The following is a 6005-nucleotide window of genomic DNA, read 5'->3' on the forward strand; positions in this document are numbered from 1 at the left end:
GTTGAAATATACATACTACTTCGCACCCAGAACTTAAGACTTACAATTAGTGGTGGGGTTCGGGATCGTCCCTGAGAAATTTTGAAATTCTACAAGGCAAATCAGTGCATTTCGGCCATTTCAGACAAGTGAATCTGACTAGTTCACAATTCTAGCCTGGATAATTGGAAAACAGATAGGGGTTTAGGGATCCTCCACGAGAAATTGTATAATTCTACTAGGAAAATGGCACATTTTAAGCCATTGTTAGTATTATGTGATTTATGTGCAAAAGTACACTTTAGTGATTATATGAGAAGTGCTTGGAGAAAAACAAATGAGTGAGATACCGTTGACTGTGCCATCACACAACAAACGAAACTCACATAATCTCAACCCTTAGTCAGGTATCATTTTCATCGAAATATGTATGATTAAGGCATTTCCTAAAATGGGACACATTTTAAAACAATGACTTTCAGTCCAAAGAAATCTTAGAATACTAGTAGACAAAGAAATATAAATTACAAAAGTACAACTACGAAGAAGATTTGAATAGATTTATTACAAGATAAATTTGCTTTATCGGCTCAGTTCTATACTATAAAATATTAGGAATAGATCTACTAGATCTAGCAGCGTACTTTCATGAAAGCATAGGGAAAAGTAGACGAATCAGGTCAGGTCTTTTATACTTCTTTGGGTCTTTGTATCATTTTTGTCAACTTGTTTTGGGCCAAAACGGAAGTTGTGATTGTTTTATGAAATGTATCAAAATGCAATTTTCTCAAAAAAAAAAAAAAAATAAATAAATAAAAATAAAAAAAAATAAATAAATAAAAAGAAAGCTGCTCAATGTAGTTTGCATTTCTCTGGATATTTCGGCTGTCGGGGGTACATCTTTATATGGAACAGGCGTTCGTCTTTGGTTTGTGAAAATCCATCGAGTATTAAGAAAATAAACGACAAAAATGTTACCTGAATCGAGCCAGTTCTTGTTCGATTTTACTCGCAACTTTAGCTTATAAGTCACGTGGGTTTGCCACCGTGGTTTGGTGTGGCACAGGTGAACTGGTGTGGCACAAGACATGCTAAACTTCGCTTGTCGGTCTAACATATAACTGTAAAGGGATATGACAGGTGTCTGGACTCTAGGTGTCTGTAACTGTCAGGGGCCGAACCTGGGTTTTGTGTAAGACACAATCGCCATAGCTTTACCAGATTAGATGATAATGTTGTTTGAGTAATGAAATTTATGCCGAACTTGTGGACAAAATGATATATTTCCAGTCTTGTAGGAATGATTTAAAGAAATTTCTGTCTGTTATATACCAAACTAAATGAAAAACAAATGGATTGACATGGAGAGCAAATGAGTCTGTTTCTTAGTACATGTGTTCATCTAGCAGGGATTCGTGTGGTTTCTCTGTCTTCTGCAAAGGTATAGAGTACATACGTTTTTGGTTCTTAAGGTTTGCTTCTTATGTAGGCCTATCTTGTGTTTTACATGCCACGCCTTTTTGTTTCCATTACGTTAGCTAGAGATTCCCCGTCATTTACACTGTCCCGTGTTTTAGAACATGGTGCGGGTAAGAGTGAGGTTGGGTGCGCACCATAAACCGGTTTAAGCTCCACATTGGTGGTTTTTGCCACTGACCGTCCCAAGGCGTGCCCCATTGTGTTCCTTTATTTGTTAGTTTTGTCCTCGTGTGTTTGCATTGTTTGCGAGTGTTTGTGTCGTGCAAGTCTTCGATGTGGGTTTTTTTTTTCTTTCTTTTTTTTTGTGGAGTTGAGGGAGGGGGAGGGGGGGGGGGGGGGGGGGGGGCTGCGTGTTTGGAACATGGCATTCCCTGTTAATTATTTGTCCTTGTTTTTCCTTAAACACCTCTGTACAGTCCGACCAGGAGGAAGAGATTTTTGTCAGTTTTTGAGAATATTACATCATATAAAGCGCTTAACAGGTTCGCGTATATATCTAAACACTATGGTAAATATTTTTACACAAATATTTGTGAAACTTTGGGAAATATATTTAATTTTTAAAATAAGATTCAGAAAAAAAATTGAATAAAAAATATGTTAGGACATTTAAAAAAGATGTGCAGTAGAAATTTAGATGAACTGTCTAAGTTTAACATGACATTTTTTTATTTCATGATGTTATGTACATATACACTGGGTCTTTTGAACAAAGCAAGCAAAAACTGTCATTTGGGTTACCGAAGGGGAAATTACTTTATTTAGTAACAACTTTCCCCATTCAAGAAGTACCGAAAAAAGGATATATTTATTTTCCAAAACAAACAAGTGAGCTATAAGTATAGTTGGATAGTCCGTCGTCCATTGTCCTGCGTCAACATTTTTACTTAAACATCTTCTCCACTGAAACTACTGGTCAGAATTACATCAAATTTGGTCAGTAGCATCCTGGCATGGACCTCTATAGAGTTTGTTCAAATGGTACACCTTGGACCCTTTTAGGGGCCACCAGAGCTAAAATAGGAAAACCTTTAAAAAACTTCTTCTCATGAACCGCTTGAGGGATCTTCATCAAACTTGGTCTGTAGCATCATTACGAGTGCACTTGGCCCCTTTTAAGGGCCGCTAGAGCTAAAATTAGAAACACCTTTAAAAGACTCCTTCTTATGAACCGCTTGATGGATCTTCATCAAACTTGGTCTGTAGCATCATTATAAGGTCCTCTCCTCATTTTCGTCAAATGGGGGCACATGGCCCCGTTTTGGGGCCACTAGAGCTAAAATTAGAAATACCTTTTAAAGACTTCCACTCATTAACCACTTGAGGGATCTTCCCCAAACGTGGTATGTATGGTCTTTAGAAGGTCCTCTCCCAAATTTCTTTCAAATGGGGACACTTGATCCCTTTTAGGGGCCACAAGAGCTAAAATTAGAAATACCTTTAAAAGACTTATTCTCATGAAATGCTTGCTGGATCTTCATCAAACTTGGTCGGTAGCATCATTATAAGGTCATCTCCCAATTTTGTTCAAATGGGGGCATTTGCCCCGTTTTGGGGCCACTAGAGCTAAAAATAGAAAAAAACTTTAAAAGACTTCTCACAACCCGCTTGATGGATCTTCATCAAAATTGGTCTGTAGCATTAATATAAGGTCCTCTCCCAATTTTATACAAAAGCTGGCAGTTGGCTCCTTTTAGGACCCTAGAGCTAAAATTAGAAATACCTGTAAACAACTACTGAATGGATCTTCATCAAACATGATTTGTAGCATAATTATAAAGTTCTCTCTCATTTTTGTTCAAATGGGGGCAGTCGGCCCCTTAGGTCTAAAAATAAAAATACTCTTTAATGATTTCTTCTTATGAACTGCTTGATGGATCCTCATCAAACTTGGCCTGTAGCATTATTATAAGGCCCTTCCCAAAAATTCAGTTGGAGTGGGGTGGAGGGGTGTGTGTGGGGGGTGTGGGGCATTTGGCATCTTTAGGGGCCACTAGTGTTAAAAATAGAAGTGTCTTTAAATGAAGTCTTCTCATGAACTAATTATTGGGTCTTCATCAAACTGTGTCTGGAGCATCATTATAAGGTTCTTTACCATGTTTGTTCAATTGGGGGCACTTAGCCCCTTTTAGGGGCCACTAGACTTTAAAATAGAAATACCTTTAAAGTACTTCTTCTCATGAATCGCTTGATGGATCTTCATCAAACTTGGTCTGTAGATCATTATAAAATCTTATGCCAAATTTGTTCGAATGAGGGCACTTGAGCCCTTTTAAGGGCCATCAGAGTTAAAATAGAAATACCTTTAAATGATTTCTTTTGATGGTTATGCTTTTTTGGTGCATGACAGCAAAATATAGAAAAATTCTTTAAATATTTTTTGTTTTAATGAACAGTTTGTAGGATTTTCACTTAACCTAGTTAGAAGCTAAGTCAGATGGTTAAGGTTTTCTTCAGGTGAACAACTTGGGCCAATTCGGACCTCTGGTTTAATTTTGTGTTTCTTCAAATATATGAGGCCAGTACAAGAGAGCTTTGTGTGTATCAGCACTGTATGTTATGCACATTAAAGAACAAGACAGTCTATTCACGCTGTAGGCTAAGTTAAACTGACATGCCTTTATCTTAAATATCTCTCTTTCTATCTCTGGTCTTGGTATCTGCATTGGTCAATAATGAATTTTGTGCCCCCGAATTGCTGTGTTTGTTTGTGTATACCCTAAATGACTTGAACAAGAGGGCAAAAGCTAAATCGCTTATGTTAAACTGACTTTTTGATATGACACACTGAATCATAAATGGTAAAAACTGAGTTAAAATAAGTTTTTGTTTTTCTTTTTAAGCTCTTGCAGCCACTAAAATCAGTCAAGTGGAACTATTTGAACAAATATAGGAGAGGACCTTAGGACGCTACATATCAAATTTGGTAACAATCCATCAAGCAGTTCATGGGAAGAAATCATGATCATTTAAAGGTTTTTCTATTTTTAGCTCTGGTGGCCCTTAATTGGATGGTGTTAGATATCATCACTTTAGTGCTTTGATAAAAGGTTTTTAGAAATGCCTACTTATGACAGAAATGGTTTTGGTCTCAGTTCGCTGGTGTATTTGATACCAGCAGGTTAAGGATACTTTATAATGGCCAGTACAGTGCAACCTCACGAAATAATATAGGGGCCTTCGTGGCCGAGCGGTTAAGGTCGTTGACTTCAAATCACTTGCCCCTCATCGATGTGGGTTCGAGCCTCACTAGGGGTATTGAAATCTTAATGTGAGGAAGCCATCCAGCTGCCTTATGGAAAGTCTGTGGTTCTACCCAGGTGCCCGCTTGTGATGAAATAATGCATGGTGGGGCACTTGGGGTCTTCCTCCACCAACAATGCTGGGAAGTCGCCATGTGACCTATAAATGTGTCGGTGCAACGTTAAACCCAACAAAACAAAAATCTATGAAATAATATGCCTTGGAAGACTGAAATTTGTTTGTTGCTTCTCTGAAGAGATTGATTACTGTGAAATCATGAATATTCATGGGGGGGGGGGGGGGGGGGGGGGGGGGCTAATTTTCATGGTTGAGTCAATCTGTGAAATCAATCCATCAATCCTAATTAACAAATAAAGTACTCATTCATTTTATGTTCAAAGCTGAAACCAACAAATTCAAATTCCCACAAAATGACCACTCAACCATGAAATTTTGTGCCCAATAAAATACATGTCATCATGCTAGACATGATTAATTCTGCCTTTGCAACCAGTGTAGATCATGATCAGTCTGCACATCCATGCATTCCGATCATGATCTGTGCTGTTCGCCATTCAGTCAGTATCATTTTGGTATACACCCCTTTTAGCAGTTAAAGGTACTGTCCAAATTGAAAGATGGAAAAGTTTATTATAGAAATTTAGCAGGGTAAGGGTTAATTAAGAAAGATGAAAGGTGGTATAGTTGGACAGGAATTACCAGCCTTCGTATGGAGCTATATGCTGTGCAGAGGTGTTTTTAACGAAGACACTACTGTATACTGAAGTAGAATACCAAAACACAGCTTTTCATTTTTCATAAATTCTTTTATTGTCCGTTTTTGTTTAAGAACTAATGATGATCTGCAACACAATAAATAAATGCCTATACTGGTATTTCCAGCTTAACAACAAGCACCAAATCACAACAACAAAGATAATCTAAAATATGTCAAATCACAGATATGATTAAACTGCATGCCTCTGGATTTAAAAAAACAAACAAACAATTTTTATACATTAGTAAAATGTACTTAATATATTTTGCATGAAAATAATGCTTTTCTGTGGGTGTTAGTCAGATTTTACTATCTACAAACATGCAAAAAAGTCATTCTACATGTTAGCCAAGTAATACGATCATAACAGAAATTTAACTCTACTTGATAACTTATCCATAAGAATATGTAGTTAAATATAGGTAATATATTTTTTTTTCATATTTCAGGGGTATTTCTATCTGTTTTGATAATTCTGGTATTTTGATAAACACCTAGAGGCATGTCATGTTAACCTTTAGACTGC

The sequence above is a fragment of the Mercenaria mercenaria genome, chromosome 13 (assembly GCF_021730395.1).
Source record: "Mercenaria mercenaria strain notata chromosome 13, MADL_Memer_1, whole genome shotgun sequence".
In the NCBI taxonomy this organism is placed as follows: domain Eukaryota; kingdom Metazoa; phylum Mollusca; class Bivalvia; order Venerida; family Veneridae; genus Mercenaria; species Mercenaria mercenaria.